The sequence below is a fragment of the Rhipicephalus microplus genome, chromosome 7 (assembly GCF_043290135.1).
Source record: "Rhipicephalus microplus isolate Deutch F79 chromosome 7, USDA_Rmic, whole genome shotgun sequence".
NCBI classification, from domain to species: Eukaryota; Metazoa; Arthropoda; class Arachnida; order Ixodida; family Ixodidae; genus Rhipicephalus; species Rhipicephalus microplus.
Genome location: NC_134706.1, coordinates 61,437,642 through 61,451,984, shown reverse-complemented (window position 1 = coordinate 61,451,984; position 14,343 = coordinate 61,437,642). Strand labels below are relative to the sequence as shown.

At 44.5% G+C, this 14,343-nt stretch overlaps 1 pseudogene; it reads right to left on the bottom strand.

Annotated features, from left to right (window-relative positions):
* Positions 1-2,144: 2,144 nt before the first annotated feature.
* Positions 2,145-3,481, bottom strand: LOC142766956 (allatostatin-A receptor pseudogene; annotated as a pseudogene).
* Between the last annotated feature and the right edge of the window lie 10,862 nt (positions 3,482-14,343).

Below are 14,343 nucleotides of genomic sequence, written 5' to 3'. Positions count from 1 at the left end.
TTTAGTTGAACGTGGTGCCCCTTTACAAAAGTTTTGCTGTCTTATTCTATTCATGCTTTCTTTATGCTTTTCTGCAATCGTCTTCGCACAACCGCCTATCTTTTGAAGTTTCCCAACGGCGTAGCATAATGGCTATACTAATAAAGGAATGTACGTTCGTACTATTCCCAAAGCAGCGGATAATGCTATGCACAGCTCTCTTTACTTAATAATTACGCAAAATTGAAACGGATCTAGGACACTGCAAGCGATTTCAGCCTGATCCAAACTTATGTATCTTTTTTGGAAGCCCTAGCGTATCATTTAATAGGGCAAACGTTCTTCAAATACATTTCTTTTTTTTTGTCCGAGACACCACAAAAGACTGTGCAATACAAATGATGTGCTTTCGGTAACTTTTTCTCAGAAATAATCAGCGAAACATTGTTGTGAAATATTGGTTTGGTTTTGAAAATCTAGAACTTCGTTTATTGACAAGTATTCCGAATAACGATGAATAAAAATCGCCGTTCTCTTTCCTGCTTGGCACACAGTTTTCGTCTCTTCTAATCAACAACCCTCTATTCTCGGTGAGAAGCATGAAATATTGCATGAAACTGTGATTCAGAGGAGGTTCAATGACGGAAACTGCTGCTGTAGAGCAGCTTATCCTGAAAGGACGCTAGTGTCCCGTTGGTTTTACTACGCCAGTGCCATTATTCAAACTTATCCGGTAGAGTCAATCGTTCTAACAGCAAGGGCTGAAGACTACTGTAGGCTTTATGTGGTTCATGTTTTTTCTATTTTTAAATGCAGCAAATGAACTATGACAAAAACTGTGGTAGCAGAATTTACAAGGGTTCTACCTTTCAAAAGAAAATGTGGTAAGTTGTACAAGTAACAATACCCTTGTTCAGCGTTCACCTATGAAGAATTGAATTTCACAGCAAAGATACAAGATGAATTGAATACACGCTTTGCGCTGCAGAATTCAGTTATCAATGATGACAAACAAACTTGCCTGTCTATTTTGTCATCTACGTTCAAATTTTGCAAGAGTGTCAACATGACTTTATAAATTCGATTCAGCGCATAAAACATTTTTTAATGAACCAACCTGTTGGACTTTCTGAGGGGTAGTCATTCCTACAAAAAGGTGATGCTCTTTAAAACCGTAACACCAAGGAAACATGATAGAGCCAGAAAAAAAATTTAGATGGGTTCCTCTTATGACTTGTGCGTACCGTTAGGTCTATTCCTTCTTTTTAAACCTTGAATGATTGGCAAATGAAAATACCGCTTTTAATTTTGTAGAGTTGGTAAGACATTATTTGTTTTGCACCAAATACTACCACCAGTTCTTACTTATATATTCCACCCTGCCGTATTTGGCCTCCTACACGCAAGCACCAATCTCACTGAGCGGTACCTTTTTGAATATCATCGCGACAAGCCTGTACTGCAATCCTTTTGAGCACTCTTCACTAACACAATTATTGGTGAAGCGTAAGCTGCGATAATGCTATAAATACGTTATTTGCGGTAAACGTGCATGCTGTTTCGCGGCACGTTTCACAAAACAAGGATTGCCACTGCAAAGAACTGAAATGACATTCAATAAACTATGAATTGCTTATTGATTTTACAAGGCAATGGTGATTCTTTCGATAAGTACGCCATTAACCTACATAACTGATGGCCCACGCTGGTCACATATTCACTTGGTGTCATCATCATTCAACATTTACGATCTTTTTTTTCCGTGAAGATGTCTTCGAAGTAGAAATTCACAAGCCAAGACAGCAAGTTCAAAAAGAAAACCTTAAATATAAAGTAACTGTTCAGTAAAATATTGTGCTTCGATTTCCCTGTCTTCAAAGTGATAGTGTGTTCGCGGGTTTTTGAAGTTATGGCTGCTGGTGTTGACCATCCTGTAGATTTTCAAGCAACATTCAAGAGCGGGCTAAGCAAAGAACATGGCGCACTAGATGCCCTCAATACTTTGTCGGCAGAAGCGCACCAATGACTCCCGTGAATCGAGTTCTTTGCAGGCCTTTTCGTTTTCCCTCCTCTTCAGACGGTAATACTAAAGTCGAATAAGCCCACACAGTAACGAACAACGATTGATTGAATGTCCTGTCTATCAGCAAACCTTCTTCGAGCGTTCACAGTATGTCATTGGACACCTTGGTAAGTTTTGTGACACACGCTGCCGAGCTCTCCTTCCTGGTTCTTTCCGCATCGTCGACGGTGCGCGATCTGCCCTTGCCCGAAGAACCACGTGCATATGGCGTCTTTCGGCCACAGCAGATGACCTTACGGAAGCTCTTGGGGAAGTTGTCTGAGAGGAAGGCGTACAGGAACGGATTCACGCAGGAGTTGGTGTAGGCAAGTATCTGTGAGGCGATCTGGACGACGATGCGTGGCGCGTTCATAGTCCGCCCGTACAAGTCGACGCTCTTGAGCACCAGCACCACCTGCACGGGACACCAGCACAACGCGAACACAACCACGACGACCACGACGAGACGAGTGACGCGCTTCTTGGAGCGCATGCTCTCGGCGCTGATGCGGCCTCCAGGTGCGGCTGCAAGCCAGAGCCTCTTCAACATCAGGAGGTACAGCACGAACACGATGGCCAATGGGACGACGAAGGAGGACATGAAGAAGGATATCTGGAAGGCTGCTATGTTGTAGCCCATGTCGGTCCTGAAGGTGCAGGCCGAGTAGTTCTCCTCGATGAGCACCACCCCGTGAGCGAAGAGAGCAGGAACGCAGGCGGCGAGGATGACGACCCAGGTGAAGAGAATGGCGAGGTTGGCGTTTCGTTCCGTTCTGATAGACATGGAAGTGATCGGATGAACGACCGCGAGGAACCGGTCAAGAGACATGAGCACCAGGGTGTAGATGCTCGCGTACGCGCACACGATCACGAGGTACTGGACAATGCGACACCAGGCATCACCGAACGGCCAGTAGTTGAGGGTGTAGTCCCATCCGGTGAAGGGGACGCAGAAGACGATGAAGAGCAGGTCAGCCATCGCGAGGTTGATGATGAGATTGTTAGTGGTGGATCGCATTTGCGGGTCGCAGAGCACCACAAGAACAACCAGGGCGTTGCCAAAGAAGCCGATCACCGCGATGGCACCAAAAAGGATGGGCACGGCGATGGCTAGGACTTCTTCGACTGTCCTAGTATCGACGTCACTGTCGTAATCGACGTGTTCGAGATGATCGAGAGGCGTCGCACTGGATGTGTTGTCACTTATTCCTGCCTGACAGGGCCAAATGGTTCCATTGCAAGGTGCTGCGCTGAGGACTCTCAGTAACGCCTTCTGGGCCAGTAGCGTTAAGAAGGTTGTGAGGGCTGCCAGTGGATTAGCTGGTGGCAGTTTGCTACTGGAAGGATTTAGAAGGACGTTGTGATCACTTCTGTTCAGCACGTCAAGTGGTGTCGCTGGTGATACCGTTGTGATTGATTGATCCATTTTGTGTGAGTGTCCTGAAAATTTTTCTTCTTTTGCTGTCGGTTACCCCTAATTGCTCATGTAGGTAGCCTCCATGGGGCACCTGCACAAAAATAGAAACATTCAAAACAGTGTGGTTAATTAAGATACACCCAGGTGGTCAATGTTGGTAAATTCTAGAATTAAAGCTTCGACACAAAAATCTGCCAGAAAATTTTCATAGTTAGTACTGTGTAACCTAACCTAACAATATTTCTAACTATCAATAGCAATACTCTCAATGAAATTGCGTGAAAAACAAAAGTTTTAGGATAAGCGTGAAAGTTTTTTCAGCGTTTTCTGGTAAACAGGACAACTAACATCAAGTGGAAAACATTGCCCCGTGGGGAGTCATTCAATGCAACTTGCCGATGCATAAATAGCTGGGTCTTGCGTCATTTCGAAAGGAACGAGTCATTGTTGCGTAAACCATCAGGCGCGAATTATGGTGCGCTGTTCGTAAAGGTCTAAATTTCACAAAACATGGTAGGAAGGCACTGCGTACTATATTTCAATAAAGGAAAGAGAAGTAGTTGTTTGTAGTCAGCTCCAACTAATTATTGTTGATTAACATAAATTTGTAAGCTGAAATATCCGGCACTCCGTCCTGTTCCAAATTTACACAGAATCAGGGACAACTTCAGCTAAAAATGCACACCAAGATATCTTTAGCTGTGTTAATTTCGAGCAACAAATATTACAAATTAAGTTGGTTCTTCTGCATGGCACGTCGAGTGACCCGTCTAACATATTAGTGCCTTCATCACTGTAATCGGCTGCGGTCAACACAACATATTTGTGTAATAAGGCAGAAGGTTCAGTTGATCCTACGCGCAATGTATCTAGCCATTCCTTCCCAACTTGTCCAAAGAACTATCCAAAACGTTTCGCACCAGAAGGGGAGAGAAGTCATATTTTATTGTGTGCCTTGGCTTAGGCACGCATCCACTTATGTAGCAGTAACTCCATGCTTTGTAATACATTAGGTGCCAAAGCGAAGTTGGCTGCGACTATGCCTGCGACCAAGACCATCTATTGAGAAAGGAGCGGATCTTTCATACACGGTTCCTCCCCCCATATATATATATATATATATATATATATATATATATATAATTTATATATATATATATATATATATATATATATATATATATATATATATATATATATATATATATATATATATATATATATATATATATATATATATATATATATATATATATATATATATATATATACTTTCTTCACCGATATTTCTGGCCTTGGCGGGATGCATTGTCTCGTCCTGATATGGATGACTAGGGGATATCACACTAAGTGTAATATTAGTACTGTCAAATTCTAAGCGGCTGTCGAATTTCCCAGTGCGCAACTTCTAATGTTCTGCTGATCACGCTTTAGGAAGAAATGCTCGCATAATTGAAAATCCAATCACCCGAAGATTCTGGACTTTCCGCAAAAGGGGACGTCTAAATGTCCACTATATCAGTTTTCGTGGCTCGCACTGGCGAAAAAAAATCTGTACTTCCGTGAAGTCGAACACAACTTTACGACTATCTGATCTTGAAAGCCGATGCGCTTGACCCTTCAGCGAAATTTACTTTACAGTGTAGAAAAAAAGAACGGCATGTTCATAGGTGATGGCATTGCCCCTGGAAGCATTTAGAATGCTAAAAGATGGCCATAAACCCGATGTGCTATGAGTACAGTGAGTCACCTTGAACAACTAGTCATAATCTGAAACTCAGTGATAGTACGTGATTGATTCCCAAGAATAAAATTATTTACCAGAACCAAGACTGCACAGTGCTTACACGCAGCTATGCTCTAACGTAACAACTATTTCTGAGTGTTCAGCCTACAAATACAAGCCTCGTAAAAGACATTTCAAGTGCAAGAAGTAATGTACTTCGCATTCGCAGGTCAGGTCTGTTTTAGATGTTTGAGCTACACTAGTAACGAAATTTCACGATTTAGCTTCGAATCTGGTTACATGGTTTTTGTAATGAATAGGCTTAGTTAGTTAGCGTCATATCTTTGCCCTCTGAAGATTTCTGAAGGTTAAACTGTTGTCCTCATTTTTGTTTGCTGCAAGGAACGTTTTTTTCGCGAATCAGAATTTCCAGATATGCGAAAGTATGCAGCGAGTGGTAATATTTTTTGCTAAAAGGCCCTACTCATGTGAATTTGTTAAAATTATACCATGGGCAGCCTGTGTTACAATGTATGACCATCTACGACCTAACGTAGTGGTCACCGTGTATCCATTATAACTGTTCTTGAGTAAACTGTACAGTGGAAGCTAACTTTCGCGTATGGTCGGCGATTAATCTCTTCAACCATTGTGGCATTTTCTGTGCCTTTCAGTCAATCCCTGTCCAATGTTTCTTTAGGCACGTTGTTACGCGCAGAGGAGACCAAGACTCCTACGACTGAAGAGACCGTTTATTAGGCCGCGAAGGCCAGCGGCGAACAGGCTGATTCCAGCTGCGTCTTCGCCTTCTTTGTATCTGCCTCTCAGGGTAGCCAGCACGTTCACTGGTCTTCGTCTTTGTCGTGGATCCGTACACCATTTTTCTACGCCGCAGACGAAGCCCACCAGGTGAGTTAGGCGATTCATCTCGGCGTGAAGAACTTCAAGCGAGCATCATGGACAGCTTGGGTTTTAGTAGCTCCTCGACCTCTCACTGAGGTGAGCTATTGTGTACGTGGCTTCGGTGAGTTTGTTGAGAATAAAAAAAGGGTCCAACGTTTCCGGACAAAAACTGCCGGCATAACCCGCGCTTGCGCACCGAGGTCAAAAGCCACACTAAATCCCCGGGACAATAGGTCACAGAACGGTGGCGACCATCGTAGCGCATTTTTCATTTGTCTTGCGATGCCAAAGTCGGTAAACGAGCAACACGATGCACCCCTTCGGCAAGGCAGAGGGTTTCGACCACAGTGACGTTCTCGCGAGAGGAGAAAGGCACAATTTTCTGGAGGGTGTCCCACGGCGGGCGTGCATAAAGCAAGAAGAAATGATTATGGCTGGTAGTCGCATGCGGAGCTGTGTAAAACGTATACGTTATAAAAAGGAGTTTGTCATTCCAGTTCTTGTCGTTGGATGAAGCATACATCAAGAGCATGTTTACAATCGTTCGGTTGGTGCGCGACGTGACTCCATATGTTTGCGAATGATATGGTGTCGAGGGACGATATGCTTTCTGCTCACATCCTCGTTTAACGAATTCCACTTTGTAGAAGGCGGCATGTCTCTTCATGACGGATGGGCGATTGCTCTGAATGACGATTTGCTTTCGCATTTACTTTTTCAAGAAAGGATAGAGAGATAACATGGTACCAGGTGCCTTGCAGTGAATTTCTTCAAATTAAGTCCCAGTTCTGGTGATCCCTGGTGCATGACTGATCAGCCCACAAATGGCAATACTGGATATCGTTCCGAATCGCGTTCCTGGAGTAATAAATATGACGACGGTTTTCGGATAGGTTGCATCCAATTTCCTTTCGGAAACGAAGGAAAAGCTTTTTTCTCAATGACCCATTCCAGTGGGGCAATCTAGCGAGATTTTCTCAAACGACGCTATTACCAACTGCTCATAACAAAAATATTACAAGCATTTCATCGGGAATAATGAAAAAATTGAAATAATGAACTTGTTTACTTTGAGTTGCCTCATAAATAAGGTTCTATCTACAGCGACTAGAAGTAAGCACGTTGGCCTTCTTTTATTAACGAGTCACTGAATAGGCACACCATGAAACTGCTGCACTGTTTATTTGTTTGTTTATTGCTTCATGATATAATTATCACAGCTGATTTTGAAACGGTCAGCGATTTGTCGAAAGTTTTCTGTTGTTTATTTTGTGTTCTGCAGGCTCTTTTGCCAATATACAACAGAGGTGATTGTAGTATTGTTCCCGGTTTTGAATACTCTCCAGCTGCTGAAGTTATTGTGCGAGAACTTGAAAGGTTATGGGAAATTCTATTGGTCCTATACTCCGACGAAGCTGCGCTGTCATCGCCCAGAAAGTTGGGATAATTTATAATCAGGTACAGCCTAAAATTTCAGAAGCGTCACCGTTCAAATGTTCTGTCTTGTCTTATAATAACCTTTTTTCCTACCCTACGTGTAGACACTGTGAGGAAATCAGCCAAGGCACGTTTAGGTAAATAGCCTGCCTTTCTTCTTTGTTTCTCTCTCTTCCTCTCTCTCCCACTGATGTACTAAACCATGTACTCCGAATCCAAGGTAACCAGCTGTCCCATTCATGACGTCACTTTGGGGTGTGCGTTCATTGGCGCAGGCTTGTGGGCATAGCCCTTCAAAGAGGAAACACCACGTGCATCTGAAGTTTTATGACGCCATTGCCGCAAGCTATGTTGCAATAGCGCGACGCTATACGGTGGAGTTGCAATAGCGCTGCTGTATTTTAGAAACAGGTTTTCATGTCTTATTATGATCATTTCATAGGTTTTTTTCATTTGTTTTATTATAAGCTAGTGTAGGTGAAGAGGCCTGGGCAGTTAATGGCTTAGACCAAACACCCCGTTTCGCGGCACACGATCCCTTTCCCCACCCTCGCTCTCTTCTTTTCTCCCGTTGTAGCTTGTACCACCCAAAACATAAATGGAAGATCTTGGACAAACATAGGCGAAATATTGCGAGGATTACGCTGTCATGAGAACAACCGCACGGCCCATACAAGCGTTCTTGTCATCAGTGACGAACGGTAATGCGAGCGCGACTCGAGTTCTTGCAGGACATCGCCATCAGCAGTTACCATGTGCACGTATCCCGCCCAGCACGAGCACGAGAGCTTAGGCATATTGTCCATACATTTGCTGCAGTGAAACAATGAATATCCGGGCAAGCTTTGGGTCGCATTCTCCCTATCACGATGCGTGCGACAAACCGTGTCTACTCAGTATATTGCCTCTTATTCAGTACGCCATTTTCCCCCTTCGTGTTGCACTCACTGCTCTGGTGACAACAAAGTGTGCATTTTGTTTATGTCATTCACTAACCTATTTACGAATTAAAAAATCTCTTTAATAAAGTAAAAATTAAAAAATAACTGTGCTGTGTACGCGGGGAAGTGCGGTTATATCTTCTCAAACAAGTCTTATTTAAAAGCAGGAAACTTATCGGTATAACAAAATTAACGAATAAAAACTTCTTAATAATAAATTATCTATAGCAAGTACAATAAAACTGCATTGCTTAAACTGTAAAAGAAAATAAAATTATTGTACATAGCTGTACACAAGTGAATATTTTTGTAAATATGCGGAAATTTTGAATTGTTTTTACCATAGAAATAGCGGCCCCTATGCTCTTTGGCATGTGTGAAAGCTCCTATCATTTTGGCACAGTAATATAAAAGCAGGAAAACGACACTCGAGTAATTATTTATTTCAGCAGTACCAGTGCTTTTCAGACCAGCGCTATAAACACAATTGCACAGCATAGGAAAGCGAGTGATTACAGCATCACTACTGAAGGAAGAGACATGAATAGGAAAGTTTCCTGTAAATGTCTCTCCCCTTCCGTGGTTACGCTATAACTAGCATTTTTTGCGCTATGCAAATATGTTGATTCCAAATAACCACTAGCCCGAGCATCCGTCTTATTAAGCAGTATAAAAAATGACTGCAGTTTCCCGAGTAGGAACACTGGTTTGCAAGCGGAGCATATATGATGAACTGCGATAAATGCGGTTTGTAATTTGCGACATGCGTGTGTGTTATGAGTGAACACGAGTGAACACCCAAGCACGTATGCTGCGAAAAACGATGTTTATTGATGAGACGCTTTGAGTATTTTGAGCAGAATGGCTTTATGGTCCGTAAAGTGAAGGGTGAGTGGGTCTGGTTGCAGCGGTCGAAGGTCGAAATTTGCAAGGACGTGGTCGATGCTCGTCCCGCGAACCGTGGTCGGATGATGTTTGCCGTCGCGCGTTGCTCGTTTCAGCGAGTGCCGCGACTCCATGTAGTCGACCACCCAATCGTCCTTGATGACGTCAACGTTGAAGTCGCCAACTATCAAGAAGGGTCGTCGTTGCGGTCGTTGTTTCAGGTATTCTTCCACGGCTTCGTCGACGTACTTCTCCACGACGGCACGCCATAGGTTGGGCGCGAAGTACATCGTCATAACGTCGTGTCTGCAGACGCTAGCGACGCAGTGCTCGCCGTTGTTGCGTGGTTGAGCGCCGGGACGCAGTTGTGAGTTTTCGACGGAGTCGACGTCGTCACGCTTGACGTAAATTCCCACGCCACCGGCAGGTTGTTGAAACCCGTGCGGGTACACGGCCGCAACGTCGACGTCATCGGTGGCATTCCACAGTGGCATCGAGATCGACCACGTGGCATCGACGCTTGCACGCGGCTTCACCGTCCGGATTCTCTTGCCGTTGCTTACGCCTCGCAGCGGCTTCGCATTCTCAAAGCTGGGAATCTTCCGCTCGACGTTGATGTATCGCAGCTGCTTTGAGTTGGGGATCCTCCGCTCGATGCTGACGTTTCGCAGCTCCGCGTGGAGTCCACAGACAAAGTGTCTTCGGAATTGCTTGCGATTCCGCCAACACATTGGCTGACGCTTTTGGAAGGGACGTCAGTAAGTGTGTTTGCGGATTCGTTAGCATACATTTTCACCAGCGACATCAGACGTGGAGCGACCGCACAAACCAACCGACAAAGGGCTGCGCGCCCCGACACTCGCTGCTTTATAGTGAGCGCCAGCCCCTGCCTGCGCATGCGCGCGTTAGCATACAGCTGGCGCACGTAAAACTGAAGGTCGCGCGGCGCGCGGAGGGTCGAAGTGAGCGCAGTGCACGCTGTGTTGAGAGGAGAAAGGGATGCACAGATGGCTGGCGGAGAAGGAGGGAAGGCTGCGGACGGCGACGGCGCATGACTAGCCCCTAGTATAACATGCTCCGCATGTAAAAACAATATAAACTGCCTTTTTTGAGCGGAAGTCTGTCAGGAATGTTTTGAATTCTCATTCGTGAACTCTTCCTTGCGGAAACGTTCGCCCTATCGATTTTAGTCTATGAATGGGGAAATGCAACGTAGTCCGCTTCAGTGAAACGGTGGTTAGGGTGCTTTGCTGCTGACCCAAAGCTCGCTGGTTTAGTCCGGGCCGAGGCAGTCGCATTTCTATGGAGACGAAATGATCGAGGCCCGTGTACTGTGTGATGCTAGTGCACGTAAACATCAGCAGAGGGTGGAAAATTTGCGAGCACCCCGCTACCATGTCTCTCATATTCATATGGTAGTTTCGGGACGTAAAACCCCGTATACTAATGGCATCGGTAAACATACCGCAACGTACCACCACTTGCCGCTGCCCACCGACAATCATTTGAAAGGCTAGCTAGTTAAGATATAACAATGTTTTAAAAGTATAATTCATATTAACACTACAGCTCATTACTGGGCAAAGCTGTCAGTAGCTAGCAAGCCACGTGCTGCTGCAGCTAAACAGAGTTCCGGATATAATTACCTTAAAATTTCCAAGGTATACGCAGTTGCCGTTTCTTAGCATGTGCTACTTCACATTATTCACTAATGTTCACTGTTAATCGCATTTACGTCGTATTTCTATCATTATACAAGTAACCGCGAGAATCTATAGCTGAGTTTGTGAATGGCAGTGCACATACAGACGTGACTGCACACTTCGATCGTAACGTCACTCTCGACTCGCGCGCAGCGCTTAAAGCGAAGAATAAAAAAGGACACTAGCCCATTATGGACGTCTGTAATACTATTGCAGGTGGGCTCTTCTGAGTTTTGGGTTTGGTTTCAGCGCTTTATTGGGATGAATTTCAGTACTTCGGGACAATCAATAGAGGCCGCTTTGTCGAAATCTCAAGGCTGTGACGATTCCTTTGCATAAGGAATTTCGATTCGGTTACTTGACAAAACCATATAAATCATCTAACTAGGAAGCCAACACATTTACTTTCTTCCTTACTACTACAAATAATTTCTCTAAACACTTTAAAATAGTTGCGACTACATGAGAAGTAAATAGGATGTCACCGAACAAATCTGTCCTTTTGCTGATTTTTTGTTAATTTTGAATAGATTTCTCGAAACACGCAGTTCAGCTACGATTCGGAAGCACAAGCGTGGGTCAAAGAGCATGCCGAGGCAGCCGCCAAACACCAAAGTCTCCTGGCTGCCTCACTAACAGTGGACTCTTGCACGCTAAACATGAGCTAAATGTATATGCCGCCAGGCAATTGTTTACCCACCTCCTCCCGATGTACCAGTTTGTGTAAAAACTGCTTAAGCGCCGGTGTGCTCACTTGCTCTGCACCGGCGAGCCACTTCACAACGGTGCGATGCTCGACTCTAGTACTTCCATCTAATCGAGCCTTTTGTGTCTTGACGTAGTGATCGCTGATTGATATGTGAGGTTTAACATCGCAAAACCACCATTATAAGTAAGGGAGACGCCCAAGTGGAGGCCTTCGGAAATTTTGAGCACCTGGGGTTCTCTAACGTGCACACAAATCTGAGCACATGGACCTACGGAATTATCGACATAGTGATTGCAATAGCACTGTTATGAGCAGTTTCGACTTGGTATAAGACGGACACAAGCATTTTCAAAGCGCAGAGCAGCGTGAATGAATGCCCAGACAAGGTGAAGCCACAGCCGCCTACGATGTTCTAACCATCCATCCGCTGGCCATCATGTTCACAGACGAGTATAGCACCCGGTATTTAAAGTTTATTTGCTCTTTTCAGAGTCCCAGATTATTTGGCGACCGGCACTCCTTCGCAGCTACATATATAAAAAAGGAGCAATCGAGCAGTCTGTGTACTCTTGACCTTAGGTCTCTCTACATCTGGTCGTGCATAAAGCAAAAACAAATTAAAGAAAGGACACCAGCCAAGCCGCCGTAGACGGCGAGTCGTAAAAATTTCCGGTCCGGGCCGCAGAAAGAAGCTAACATGGTCCCACCGCAACTGTTCAGGAATAGCCCTCGGTTGAATACGCGAGAAGGCTAAACTATATAAGATTGCTTTGGGAAGGCCGCTGCACTACGTCTGCGCAGCAAGTACACGGCGAAGTTCACCCCTGGGGGTCGTAAGACGATGAGAGTAAGAAAGAACTTAGGCTACGCTACCCCGAGGGATCCGCCGTAACATTCGCAGAAACGACTATCTTTCGTTGTCATTCTTGCGGTTTTTTTTTTTATTTCGCTTGCTGTATTGCATTTTCGCATATTGTAGTTAGAGCAAATACCCATATATATGGTGCGTGGGAACTATTTTATTTCTTGTAACGGCACTTTACGATCGTTTCTCAAAATGTGGTACTAAGTAAGATTCTGCATAACTCTTGGGAGTGATGAAGCACAGAACGGATAGAAACATGGCCGCGGTACACAACACATGAGTATATTGGGTATTTTGTGTTCGTTTTCGAGCTTGTTTTTTTCACAAACAAATTACGACGCAGTACACATTTCTTTATTACATATTACATGCATACGACAGACATGGTTCAAGAAAAGGTAAGTGGGGGTCATTGCAAGTTTTCCCAGTGCACAGTAAAAAGGAAATGGCTAATTGTCGCACAAAATTTCCATATATATGCGCGCAAAACACTGAATGGTTAACCATGCGCTTCATAGTCCAGGTGCTACCAAAAAATCTTGTGCCTCAGTGCGGTAGGTCTACTGTCGTTAATGTCAAACAAGACCAACATCCCTCCTTGACCAGAAATCTACCACGTGGTATGTAATACTGCCACGATTATCATTTGTACGACATGGAGCTCATGCATTATGAACTGGTGCTGTCACACGTGAATGAATAACGCGGATAAAAGAAAGAGAAATTTCTATTGCCCATTACAATTTGTCATGTTTAGATACGAGAATTGTTGCGCGAAAAGCTTGTCATTATCAAACAATGAGCTTCATACTACACATTCTTGTACTTGACAGAAAGCTTGTTTCGTAGCCTCACAAGTACATTTAGCCAGCCGAGAAGCATGAGCGACCTTTTCATGCTTTTACAGTAGAATACGTGGGGTTCCTCGGTTGATTTTATTGCTTTATGTGTGGGGTTTACTGCCCCAAAGTTACCTTATAACTATGAGAGACGCTGTAGTGAAAAGCTCCGGAAATTTTAACCGCCTGGTCTGTGCACACGGGCCTATGGCATTTTTGTCTTCATTGAAAATGCAGCCGCCGCCGCCGCGATTCAATCCCGCAACCTGCGGTTGAGCAGCCGAGTACCTTAGCCACTAGACCACCGTGGCGGGGCGACGTGGGGTTCTCGAAGTGTTGCTTGCTTTTTATTGACCTGAATTTGCGACATTTTTTGACGACCTGGCTTAACTATCGTGACTATACTTTGTGTGTTTGTACGTGTTTCGGTGAAACGTAAAGGAGTCTGCACCCGCGTCTTATGAGATTGGCCATCAGTGTGGACTCCTACTTGCTGTAATGTGGTGATAGGTGATTTAGAATCAATGCATGCTTGAAAAACCAGGGCGAACACATGGTGCGCCAGGAAAAGCACGGCACAGAGCATGTGCACTGCCTAGCAAACGGAAGTTTACTGAAAAAAGTGGCATTCGCGAGAAACGCACACCATAAAGACGAGAAAGTTCGAGTTATTGAAAAAGACGTTAATCTTGGTTGGATAGGCTGCGGGATCGAATGTAGTGCCTTGTGTCTTCCACTTTACAAGTAGATGCACTACTTATGCGGCAGTGAGGTGACAACGCAGCGCATCTTATTCCACCACCCCTACCGAACTCAACCCACCTCTTTAGACAGGACAACAGTAAAAAGATCACGCTACGTTGGCCCGCGGTTTTAT